The sequence below is a fragment of the Coregonus clupeaformis genome, chromosome 29 (genome assembly GCF_020615455.1).
Source record: "Coregonus clupeaformis isolate EN_2021a chromosome 29, ASM2061545v1, whole genome shotgun sequence".
Classification (NCBI taxonomy): domain Eukaryota; kingdom Metazoa; phylum Chordata; class Actinopteri; order Salmoniformes; family Salmonidae; genus Coregonus; species Coregonus clupeaformis.
The window spans coordinates 61681058-61694817 of record NC_059220.1 but is presented as its reverse complement, the minus strand read 5'-3'; the positions used below and the strand labels follow the sequence as shown (position 1 = coordinate 61694817).

The following is a 13760-nucleotide window of genomic DNA, read 5'->3' as shown; positions in this document are numbered from 1 at the left end:
AGGCCTCCTGCGGGGACGGGGCTGGGATTAAAAATAAAAATATAGGACAAAACACACATCACTACAAGAGAGACACCACAACACTACATAAAGACAGACCTAAGACAACAACGTAGCATCATGGCAGCAACACATGACAACACAGCATGAGAGCATTATCACTCTTTGTCATGCCAAAAAACGCTTGGCATGACAATTCCATAAGGAGTTGGCAAGAGAGTTGAAACAGACACCCAGGCTAAAATGCATCAAAACCGTGAACAAAACACCATAGCACAGCAACAATCAGAGCAGAACTGAACAGACTTGCCTTTTGGTTGTGTTGATTTGCGTTTGTGTGTTGATTTGTATTACATGGTACGGTAAATAGACTTAGGCTGTTTTGCATTCGATTACAGTGTGTTGCTGCTGAGAGGCACATTCATATGGCTGCCATGTTCTGTCCCTGGCCCCTGCGGGCTCAATCACAGAAGGTAGAGCAGTGTGTGTGTGTGTGTGTGTGTGTGAGTGTGAGTGTGAGTGTGTGAGAGAGAGAGAGTTGAGCTACAATTATTTCTGAGACTCATCAAAGAGTCGTCAGGCATAGCTCTGTTTCAGGTTTGTAATTAGATGAAAGTTAGCAGTGTGCTGGTGTTCTTTCTATATGGTCACTTAGCAACATGAATAAACCAGAGAGACAGGGTCCTGCTCCCATCAGCCTCCCTCTCTCCCTCACTCGTTCTGCAGAGTCAGCGCTCCTCTCCCAACGCTCGTCACATGTCTCTCCTTCTCTCTCTCTCTCTCTCTGTCTGTCTGTCTGTCTGTCTGTCTGTCTCTCTCTCTCTCTCTCTCTCTCTCTCTCTCTCTCTCTCTCTCTCTCTCTCTCTCTCTCTCTCTCTCTCCCTCTCTTTCTTTCCATTCCTCTGCTGCACTCCCTCCTCCCCAGGCAGTCCAATCACCCCTCCCTCCCTTTCTCTCTCCACACCTCTCACTTTCGTAAAGGGGTGAAGACCAGGGGGACGGATGGCTCCTCTCTTCTCCGCGGAAGACGTGTGAGTGCTGGGAGCATCCGTCATGTGATTTGCGTCCCTCCTCCTTTCCTTCCCCGCCCTCTCTCACTCCTTCATCCCCCCTCCTCCCTCCCTCCTTCTCCTCATCCCCTCCCTCTCCTTCTTCGCTGGCTTCTTTATTCTCCATATAGCTCTGGACCGGCACAATCTTCCAGCTCAGCTGAGATGGAGACCACACAGAGAGGGCTCAGCGTTGCCCACCGCGGCCAGGGGGAGAGAGGGGTAGAGCGGACTGGCTAGTCAGAGGGGGGTCCTTCAATGGCCCACCCTATACCCTCTCAAGGGCATTACTCTGGATAGGAGACAGGACAGGTCTTAAGGCTTTGCGCTTTCAGCAAGGAACTACACTTCTGCTCGTTGGACTTCTCTAACGTTTTAGCTCCGTTCCTTACTGAATCCTGATTATGGCGTTTGTGTGAATTTGGTTTTCCCTACTCTGGGTTTGAATCTGGATCTAATCGCAATCTGGCGTGCCTGAGTTTTTACCTCCGTAACTAAAACGCATGGACGTCTTTGGTTTCGCGAAGATGGCAAAGCTGTCAGGGTGAGTGTGTGTACCGTACCAGGACAACGGTAAATGATGCGGGCGCGCGGGGAGTGGGTGAGGGTGGCGGGGATTGTCTCTGCATGGGAACAAGGAGCGTGTGACCAATGAGAGAGCAGTCTGTTGTGCATGGGAGTGGAGTGTGGACTGCACACGAGCAGTGAGTCAGGACTCAAGCCACGGCTTTGTGGCTGATCCAAAAAGTTCTGAGAGCGAGAGAGAGCTGAGTGACTGTGTTTGGCCGGATAGTTAGATATGTTGCAAGAGAGAGTTTGACATAGAAAGTGGGAGAGAGTAAGATAAAGACTAAGGGGAAGTGAAGGTGTGTGAACTAGAGAAGAGTCATCATTTACAGTGGGGGGAAAAAAGTATTTAGTCAGCCACCAATTGTGCAAGTTCTCCCACTTAAAAAGATGAGAGAGGCCTGTAATTTTCATCATAGGCACACGTCAACTATGACAGACAAATTGAGGGAAAAAAATCCAGAAAATCACATTGTAGGATTTTTAATGAAATTATTTGCAAATTATGGTGGAAAATAAGTATTTGGTCACCTACAAACAAGCAAGATTTCTGTCTCTCACAGACCTGTAACTTCTTCTTTAAGAGGCTCCTCTGTCCTCCACTCGTTACCTGTATTAATGGCACCTGTTTGAACTTGTTATCAGTATAAAATACACCTGTCCACAAGCTCAAACAGTCACACTTCAAACTCCACTATGGCCAAGACCAAAGAGCTGTCAAAGGACACCAGAAACAAAAATTGTAGACCTGCACCAGGCTGGGAAGACTGAATCTGCAATAGGTAAGCAGCTTGGTTTGAAGAAATCAACTGTGGGAGCAATTATTAGGAAATGGAAGACATACAAGACCACTGATAATCTCCCTCGATCTGGGGCTCCACGCAAGATCTCACCCCGTGGGGTCAAAATGATCACAAGAACGGTGAGCAAAAATCCCAGAACCACACGGGGGGACCTAGTGAATGTCCTGCAGAGAGCTGGGACCAAAGTAACAAAGCCTACCATCAGTAACACACTACGCCGCCAGGGACTCAAATCCTGCAGTGCGAGAAGTGTCCCCCTGCTTAAGCCAGTGCATGTCCAGGCCCGTCTGAAGTTTGCTAGAGTGCATTTGGATGATCCAGAAGAGGAATGAATGGGGCCATGTATCGTGAGATTTTGAGTGAAAACCTCCTTCCATCAGCAAGGGCATTGAATATGAAATGTGGCTGGGTCTTTCAGCATGACAATGATCCCAAACACACCGCCCGGGCAACGAAGGAGTGGCTTCGTAAGAAGCATTTCAAGGTCCTGGAGTGGCCTAGCCAGTCTCCAGATCTCAACCCCATAGAAAATCTTTGGAGGGAGTTGAAAGTCCGTGTTGCCCAGTGACAGCCCCAAAACATCACTGCTCTAGAGGAGATCTGCATGGAGGAATGGGCCAAAATACCAGCAACAGTGTGTGAAAACCTTGTGAAGACTTACAGAAAACGTTTGACCTGTGTCATTGCCAACAAAGGGTATATAACAAAGTATTGAGAAACTTTTGTTATTGACCAAATACTTATTTTCCACCCATAATTTGCAAATAAATTCATTAAAAATCCTACAGACAAAATTCTCATTTTGTCTGTCATAGTTGACGTGTACCTATGATGAAAATTACAGGCCTCTCTCATCTTTTTAAGTGGGAGAACTTGCACAATTGGTGGCTGACTAAATACTTTTTTTCCCCACTGTATGTGAGTGAGACGGGACAGAAAGCAGACATTGAGATGATGTACCAGAGAGCTACAGAGGGAGGAGGGAAGGTAGAACAGAGTAACAACAAGATAAAGCAAGGGAAGTAAAGTGACCAGAAGTAGAAAGAGGAGAAGGCCAAACAGGGAATGTGAACATGATAGAGAGAGAGAGACTCACTATAAATGAGAATTGACTTGAAGCAGAGGAGGTTCCATAAGTAGAATGTTGTTGTAATGATGAACAGCTCAGTGCACAATTCTTCCTGATCTATGTGACTTTACACTCCAGTCACCCTGCTTCTTTACACTCCAGTTCTGTCATACAAGACCAGAAATAAGCATGTTTGAGGTCAGGTTTTGCTGGTTTCATCGAGGAAAGAAATCATAACCATAATTTCAAATTTTACCGCCACAGTCGACCTTTGAATTATTCTATGAATCTGTTGTTTCTCAGAGCAAAGTGCATGCAGCGTCACACGTTTGACTATAGAGCAGCCAGCCGGGAGAAACCAATCGGTTCGCGCAGGCAGACCAGCCTGAACGGGCTATCCATGCAGCCCGTAAAGTTGCACGATTTTCTTGATTTGAGTCGCGCTAATCCTCCTAGGGGATTTTGGCTGGTGATCACCACTGCACACATGACCCCCGCTTCATTCAACTGGATGAAATCGCTGCAGCATGTCTTCCTCCGTCCGTGTGTCTGTCAGTCAGCGAGAGGAAAGGGAGAGAGAGAAAGGAAGGACAAACAAGAATAGAGGACACATAAATACACAACAGTGATCCACAATGTGGCCTTGTATTATGAAAGAAAAGATTGAGGGATTTTAAGAGGAGGTTGTTGCTCGTGGAGCTCTGAGTAGGGACACTGTAAAGACACCCACATGTTGTGTGGGTAGTTAGTGTTGATTATGTAGTGTCTACGTAAGGGATCATGAACGAGGGACTATGCGTTCTATGGAAAATAATTAACTACGTGGAAGGAACACATGGAGCCCTGAGTTGATTATCCCTTTTATACCATGGCTATAATTTAACACATTTGCCACGTGTTCATTTGCTGGTAGAAATGTGTTCAACATCCACTGAAGTAGCTAGCGAGTTAATGTGATAGCGATAGTAGTTGCCGTGGTAAACAAACAAACATTGCTAGTTTAGCTAACCAAACCATCAGTCCTAGTTTGCGATTATGAAAATCGAATTCAACAATACCAATAATGTTTTCAATTCGACTTTTGCTTTAAAAAGCAGCTCAAACTAAATATGTGAGAATGAACTATAGCCATTGAATTCTATGTTAAAACCACATTCCAGCCGGTGTCTATTCCACAAGTTACCACCAGCTAAATCTATTACCTTAAAATGCCCATTTACTCTGTTCCATCTGACTGCGCAATCCACTGTCTCATCAACCCAGCCAGGTACTTTATAAACTTCATCTCCACTATAAAAAGCATCTAGACATTATCTCACATTTCTTTTAGACTAACATTTCGTTTTCAACAGCAGAGATTTGTATAAACCTTGCTGTCTGTCTCTCCGACATTTGCAACGTTGTTTCAATATTCAAATTCGATCTCCAGCTGTCCCATAGTAATGAACATGTCAGGAGTCGGGAGGAGACAGACAGGCAGCGTTTCTCAGTCACACTAAATCATGAATCAGCTGGCATCATTTTTATGGATATATACAAAGAAATGTCAGTTGAAAAAAGGTAAAAGGAAACTAAGTGCAGCTAGTTTTCAGCCTTTCCAGCTTCCGTTTGAAGTGATTGTGTTAGCTGGGTTGTTGGCTAGCTCCTCTGAACAACAGTGTGCTGACAAGTGAGCACATTTTCTATGCCAGACGAAATCACGCCTCATTAGCTCATTGTTATGGATGTATCCAAATAAATGTCACTAGAAAACAGCTTAAACAAATGCAAATGCTCTACTTGGCTGTTATTCTGACTGCACATTTTGATGTGACTGCAATTTAGCCGTAGTTGGCTATCTAGCAAGCAAGGGATAAGAACGTTGCCAGCCAGTATGGCAATGGAACATTTAGAATGAACGACTGGGTCGTGTCTTTTGATACAGAGCAAAAATACTGAATGACTGGGTCCCGTCTCTAGCAACCGAACCGATAAAATTATTGACCAGCTGGCTTGGGTAGCAACCTTAGATTTGTGTCAGGACTATATGTTGTGGAAGGATGAAATAGTATGAATAAATTAATCAAAATAACGTTTTTAATCATTATTTTTATATGTTGGTAAACCGTTGTATAAAAGTGAGAATGCCATTCAAGCCAATAAGAAACGAGTATTCAACAATGCCATGGTATAATGTTGGTTATGTAGTTTCTAGTTGATTATGTAGTTTCTACTGTTGATTATGTAGTTTCTACTGTTGATTATTTCCTAATAGGCATTGTGGGAAATATTAGTCACTGGGTTTCGAATGCTAGTCTAAGTCAGAGTTTCCCAAACTCAACAAGAAGGAAACTCATGTTTGATTCTCCCGCCCACCTTCTGGTGATATAGAGTAACAAATAGTTAGCAACCTTCTCTGACAAATCATAATCTCGTGGAGGTGGAGCTCCAAAGCATTGACTGAAACTAGAAAGTCATCTTCAGCCAAGGAAATTAAGTCCACTGCTTGGAACCAATCAGTTTGCTTGTTTTGTTTTTAGTGGAAGCAACATTCGTCTCGGCGGAAGCCACTTGCACCAATTCTTAAACCTTGTATCAGATGTGGTGTCGAAGAGACAAATACGTCAGAGAACGAGACTAGTTTTTCCAAAATAATAGCCAGTATAGACAGAGGATTAATCATACAGTAGCATTTCTATCTTCTGGTTACACTGAAGAGACCAAGCACATCCTCTCCCCTCCTCTCCTCCATTTATCACAAGCGTCCCCCAGATGAATTATGGAAATAAAGCAAGCAAACAACCTTTTTTTGCTTTCAATTTAAATTCTAGCTTATGCTGCTCAGGCAGGAAAATAAATTAGCTTTCAAGGAGAGTGCGCTGGCTAACCACTTACATGGTGATTGGCACCAAGCGACTGAACGGAACAGAAGTGAACTTTGGTCCCTGGTTAGTCCTCTGGTTAGTTTTAGATGTTTGGCCTTTTTTTTTTGGCCTTGTTTTGACAGCAGTTTGTGTCAAAGTAATTGTCAGATTTCTGGCTGATCCCAACATGCTCTTCGATAGTGCCTTTTAGCAGATGCTATTTCCAGCTGCTCTCTGTTTTACTTTCCATGTATTTGTGGGGGGGAGAGTGCAGTGTTTCTGCTCCTGAGCGCTGATCAACTTAGAGTTATCCTGTTTGGAAAATGTAGAACGTGTTTAATGTTGACCTTCACGTTTCAGCTGGGGGTTTTACAGTTAAGTGGGTGCTCTCAGTTTCTATTTTAGATTACAACCACAGCCTTCATTTCTGAGGATATTCAGGTCGCTGTTTTAAAAATATATAACTTCTTGTTTTAGAGTACATAGAAAGGGCCTATCTGACTGGTGGGCTAAAGTAGGATTTATAACTAAGCCTCTATGTTTGAAGAGAGACAGAATCATCTTTAAGGGACATTTTGGCACTCTGTGCTCAACCAACCTGGCCTCAGGGCAATTTGTAAGATTTAGTAGGTACATTTCTTTCCATCCATTTAGGATGATATATTACCTTAAGTTACACTATGAATGGAATAGTGGTCGTACAATATGATACGAATTAGAGAAATTATAGTATCATACACTTACCCGGTCGTACAATATCATAGGAATTGGATGATGTAACATAGCATATATTTAGGGACGTATGGTAATATAATTATTTCTCTGAGAACAGGCTGCTTGTTGCGCTGTAACAACAAAGGACAATTCCGAGGATAATTTACGTTGCTGGTTAGGAGAACTAACGACAAAGGTTAGGAGAATATACGTAGCAGTTTAGGTGAATTAGGTTAAGGTTAGGAAAATGGTTAGGGGAAAGGGAAAGGTTAGCAAAAATTGTACAGTTGTCCTCGAACAAGCAACCTTTGGGTTGCTAGACGGTCCCTGTAATCACCCCCGACCCAGGGCCGGCGTTAGGGGACTGGCCCGCCCTACCGTATCTCTTTGCCCCTCCAAATAAAATATGGAAATATTGATCATTTATTTGACCAAGACGCGCGACGACAGAAAGACTCATCAATCTCAGTTAAAGCGAGCGAAACAACGCCACTCTGTCTCAGTATGTGTAGACCATGTATCTGACTGTCTGGACCAAAAGAGTAGGACATGTCATACTATTTCTGGCCAGACAGCATCAGATACATGGGCTACATATAGAGTGGCGCTGTTTCGCTCGCACGGATGCGTTCTCCGGTGATATAGGTTCAGCAGAGAGGAAGAGGCGAAGCGAGAGGGTTCACTCACAATCTGTCCAGTATAAACCCAATGCGTTTCTATGGGAATAATATGCAGACCTAACCTTGTCGCCTGCCTTCCCGCCTTTGGGACAAAAACTCCCATTGTTAGAGCGGAGACATGAGCATCTCCTCATTATTATACAGATCTCTGGTTTTAACCTCATGCGAATTGGAAAGGAAAGTGGCCGGTGCGCTGTTAGGATGCTGGACTGTTAGGGCTTCTTTTTTTTTTTTTAATAGCTGTTGATTGTTTCAAATCACAAGTGTTTGGGAAGGCCGCAATTTGGGTAGTGCGCGTGGCAATAAATAGGTCGATTGAGTTGCGGCTGTCAGTGAAAGCGTCTAAAATATGTGTGACAATTTAAAATGTATAAATTAAAATGTTGCATCAAGTAGAAGGGGGGGAGTTTGGCGAATATATGGTGCGTCTCTCTCCATAACGCATGCATATTTGAGTGCCTATTTGGCAATGTCTTATTTCTGATTGTCTTAACTCACCACATAACACCACACATTTTTTCTTCGCCTCACACAAGTCAACGAAGTCTTTTTTTTTTTACATCCATTGAGAATGACACTTCCTCAGTATTTGACAAGCCTCGATAATAACCAAGCCTTGGTGTGAAAAAGCTAAATATCATGATCTGATGATCCCATATATCCAATGGAAACGTAATTAAAAAACAGATTTTTGTCCCGAGCTCACTGGCGCAGGAAACTCTGGGGGCCCAAAATAGGCTATTTGATACAATGTTGCATGTTCGCTGGTGACAGCTTCTCTGAGTTCTATGCTCTCATTTCTTTAGCCGCCAATGGATCACAGTGTATCAATGTGTCAATTTGGCAGAGGCTAGTGTTCTCGCCATAGTTGAATTTTAACTTTTAGATTTGTATCATGTTACGTGGTTAATCATTTACTTTTAATGATTACCCACGTGACAATGATTTTTTGAAACGAAAACGTTATTAATGAAATGAAACTGTTCCACGAAAATGTGCATAAAAAAAGTTCATAACTGTTGGTAGAAATGGTAGGATAAATTGTAAGCTTCCCCAAACTTGAAACTCACGAGCTGCCTGTGGTCTTTACTATTACACCCATTAAAACATTGTGAACGCGCAAGCACGTGCACACAGGAGATCCCGTGAAAAAACGGCCCCGCATATAGAAACCAAACGCCCTTCCAACTGATTCGTTCTGGCACCGGGTCTGCACGGACCACCTCCCTACTTTCGTTTCTGTCATTTCTTTCGTTAATGTACCCATTCCGTTGTTGATGTAACGTAACATATGATACTTAATGGAGGTACACACATTTACGTAAAGCAGCCTTTGTCTGTCCAGTGAGTCCAGTCTGGCTCAACAAACAGCTATAATAAAATGAATTATATCATTCATATTTTTTATGCAATTCATTCAAATAGGTAATTTGCATCACATTATCTTATAGTTACGGTCTCCTGTTCTACAATGTGTCTAGGACCTATTTGGTTTACTGTCCAGTCTAGCTTTTGTCAGCTAATGATGTTAACTCACTCAGCGATTTGTTCCGCTCTAGATAGTATCACTCACTCACCACATGGTTTCGCAGTCAACGACAAGCTGAGAGAAAGAGACCCAAACATTAGTGGACTTCAACATACACGCACGCAGGCACAAGCACACGCGCCTGCCTGAGCATTCGAAATGTAACAAGTACGTTTAGGTGTCAGGGAAAATGTATGGAGTAAAAAGTACAGATTTTCTTTAGGACTGTAGTGGAGTAAAAGTTGTCAAAAATATAAATACAGATACAAAAGTACAGTAAGTATTTTTAATTAGTTCGTTTACATCATTAAATACAATAAATGACATTACTACTGCCGAAACAGCACTGAAACTGCACTGCTCTTCAGTAATAATGATTATCATCTTTTGTGGTCTTATTTAGGATATATTTGTCATGCTTGTTCTGTGGGATTTGTATCTGTGGGATTTGTGGGATTTGTGCTCCAGTGTTTTGCTAATGCAGATGTTGCATTCATCTGTGTTTAACACTGGCCACCGTGATGCACCCCAACCCCACCACAAAATCTGAAGCTGCTACCATCAGCTGGGGCTTTGTCAAACATAATCTGCACAGATCTCTTCATTATCTCTTAATTAGACTTGTGTTTCCTAATTGTTTAATAAGTCTAAGAACCCAATCTGGCTTCCCAGAGAATTTATAAAAATGACTGAACCCAATCTGGCAACCCGGAGCATTTATTAAAATGGGTGAATATCAAAACAAGCTTTTATGAGCCATTTAGGAGATCTAGGCCTACAACATATGACTGCAATATATGCGCTCCCTTTTTCGTATGTGTGTGATATGTTTAGTCAATTTTCAGACTTAAATGAATCATATTATCTGGCTATCATGCCAACTCCCTGTCACTCATTGGCATGCCAAACATGTTTGCACAAACAGGTCTGGGACGAGGGCTAGGCTAGAATCATACTGTCTGGAATGTGTTCTATTTAACCCCAACATCAGTTTGAACAGAAAAGAGAACATGTACAAATACATCATGTTCTACAACTGATAATATATCAATAATGTAACAAATGTCATCTATACAGATCATGTCCACATTGTACTACTAAAAATAGAAATGATCAGGTTATCTCAGGGATACCAGTACATTGAAGTGGGAGGAGAACAATTATGTGAGAAATAGCTGGATTCAATTATTTTCTAACAAATAAAATGACAGAGATGATCTCTAATCTGTGGATTTGAAATATCCCTCTTGAATGACCTACAGAGTTTGTGTTATTCAGAATTGGCATGGCCATTGCAAACTATCACAGATGTGACCTAGCCCTCTGAATCACTTTGTTAATGAGTGAGGTGTGTATCAGCCAGCCAAATAATGGGCCAAATAATGGGCTATAATTCAATGTCATAACTCTATGTTAATGCATTTTTTAAATGAAGGACAATACAGGTTGAAATATTCAATGGACAGGTGCCTCTAGATTATAGGAAGTCAAGCCAAATATGTTGAATGCCCCAGTAGAATATTTCCTTTCCACATGATTCAGTACTCAAGGACACCCCTTGAAGAGGGCATTTGGCCCATTGATCATTGTTTAAAGGACTAGGACGAACAATATAGAGAGAGCACTACAAAGCAAACATGGACACACACCATACTGTTCACACACACACACACACACACACACACACACACACACACACACACACACACACACACACACACACACCTTGCCATAAGACTAAGGGCAAAGGATCAGCTCCCTAGAGAACCATGCTTCAGAACAGAATCTCAAAGGGTTCAGCGCCAGCCTTTGAGTCTTGAGCTGAATACTGATAGTCTCCCTCCCTCTGTGTGTGAATGAGTCTGACTGGCTGGCTGGTGGAGCCAACTGAGGATGTGCTTACTGTTCTACTGCAGAGGGTCATGCTGTGCTGTGCTGTGGGCTGCCTGCCAGACCATGTGCCAGAGTTAAACCATCAACTCCCACTACTACCACCAGCCTCTATGGCAGCTTCCTACTGTGTACACACCCCCAGGACCCTGTCTCTCTTTACGCTCCCTATGTGTTTCCTGCTACTGTCACTAAGGGACAGGAAGAGGGGCGTGGCTTTGTTTTGTTCTGCCTTTCATGTTCGTCTCCTTTTGATTGGTGCTCCATAGAAGCACAGTGTGATAGGTGTGGGTGTGTCATTACAGGTTACGTCATTTATTGTAAGATCAGAGCAATCAGCATCAATGGAGGTGTGTGTGCGTGTGTGTGCGTGCGTGCACGTGTGCAGTATACACACACTTGACTTGATGTGACTAAACTACACAGAAACGAAGACGTATCCTGGCGTCACCCACAGAATATAGCTGTAACTGTATTATTGCATTCATTACTGAGTATCGAGACTGTTCATTTGGACATACCTACTCATTCAAGGATTTTTCTTAATTTTTACTATTTTCCGCATTGTAGAATAATAGTGAAGACATCAAAACTATGAAATAACACATATGGAATCATGTAGTAACCAAAAAAGTGTTAAACAAATCAAAATATATTTTATATTTGAGATTCTTCAAATAGCCACCCTTTGCCTTGATGACAGCTTTGCACACTCTTGGTATTCTCTCAACCAGCTTCACCTGGAATGCTTTTCCAACAGTCTTGAAGGAGTTCCCACATATGCTGAGCATATGTAAAAATAAAGAAAAACCCTTGAATGAGTAGGTGTCCAAACTGTTGACTGGTACTGTACATCCTTATATATAGCAGAGCCATGAATGAATAGCAATGAGAATAAGAGCATGGGGAGGCCTGTGGGAACCGTAGCCTGTCATGGTCTGTGTGTGTCGGCAATGAGGCCAAAAGGCTCAGGTGCTGAGAGAGAGAGAGAGAGAGAGAGAGAGAGAGAGAGAGAGAGAGAGAGAGAGAGAGAGAGAGAGAGAGAGAGAGAGAGAGAGAGAGAGAGAGAGAGAGAGAGAGAGAGAGAGAGAGAGAGAGAGAGAGAGAGAGAGAGAGAGAGAGAGAGAGAGAGAGAGAGAGAGAGAGAGAGAGAGAGAGAGAGAGAGAGAGAGAGAGAGAGAGAGAGAGAGAGAGAGAGAGAGAGAGAGAGAGAGAAGAGAAGAAAGTATTTGCAGGCTTTGTGGTTCCTGCAATGTGCTTTTTGACCTTCCACTGTAGTAAATTGCTGCATCAAGGTGATTGCAGTATGGTGACTGGGTTGAGCGCTAGTGCTGTCCATGGTGCTGAAATATTCAGGGATACTGGTGGTGCTGAATGGAAACCTAAACCCCTTGTTTTACATAGCGCAACATCATGCTTTTGCCATACTCTAAAGCAATGAACTCTAAATGCATAGCAATTAACTCTTGAGTAACATAATCCCAATAAAACTGCCAGGTTATCCACTTAAAATGTTCATTTTTGATAACTCAAAGCTTCCATACATTGCATTTTAACGACAGCTGCCTCTGCGAAACGCCTGCAGTTTTTACGTGGTCGTCAGCATTCCCTCATCTAGGCCTATAGTGTATCCTCGCTGGACAAAATGTTCAGAGCAGGGCATGGGTTGTGGTATGGACGGGTTACATAAAACATCGCCGTGAGAGCTGAAACATGTTGTCTTCTTCAGAAAGCCATGCTGTATTAATAGAGAGCACTTTGAGGGTATCTTTTAAAGACATGGAGGGATGTTTCATTTATGACTATCTGAAGCACCACAGACCAACATGGGAGGGGAGAGGAATCTCTAGCAGGCTGCTGGTGGTGGAAAAAGTTCATGGGATGCCTTGAGTCACAGCAGTTGGATGGAGATGAAGTCAAGATCATAGATTTACAATGTGTAGAATTTGCATTATACGTGGTCGACGGCGGCCATATTGGTGGGTCTATTTGTATCTCTAGCTTGACTGATTTCTTACCACATTCTGACCACATGACCTGTCAAGATGTATGCCGTCTATATAGGTCTAGGTAGAATTTAAAACCTTGTCCATTCTGCCATGTCTATTTCTACGGTTTGGAGCAGAGTGCAGAAGTGATAAAATGGCTCCTGGCGGAGTGTTTTAGTTCCACAGGAAACATTGTAGAACCACATAGGGACACACTGATGCTCTATAGCCACTAACTTTGTGTCCGTTTCTATAATTCATGGCAGGGAACCAGACCTCTACACACTTTAGATGGAAGATCCGCAGATGGAGGGAGAGTAACTTGGGTTGTTGGGGGAAAATAGCCTAAAATATACTCACTTTAGCCTTTGCTCCCTGCAACTGTGGAACTCCTGCCAAACAAGGGAGGCCTTTTAGCCAATGTATAATGAAAAACAACTATATTGTGAAAATATGCTGTAAAGAAAGACAAAATTGAGGCAGATTTTTCTCAAATGTTGTTAATGTTTCCTGTCCCCAGAAGTGCTCGCTTTGGTTCCTTAAGAGACCGAGATCGAGACTCGTCTCAATTTTATGACTGAAGTGCTCTCTTGTCGTTGAGTATTTCTATGTCCTCCATCCAGTCTTGG

General features: G+C 42.8%; 1 protein-coding gene across 3 annotated transcripts in view; it reads left to right on the top strand.

Moving 5' to 3' along the window:
• The window catches only part of LOC121535966 (FERM and PDZ domain-containing protein 4-like), a 52356-nt gene that overhangs the window by 15987 nt on the left and 22609 nt on the right, over positions 1–13760 (top strand). The window contains exon 1 of one of the 3 annotated variants that reach the window (XM_045209264.1): positions 1006–1593. The exons of the other annotated variants lie outside the window; for them this stretch is intronic. The gene's annotated coding sequence lies outside the window, so the exon portion shown is untranslated. Of the gene's footprint in view, positions 1–1005; positions 1594–13760 lie in introns of those variants that run through there. 3 annotated transcript variants of the gene reach the window in all.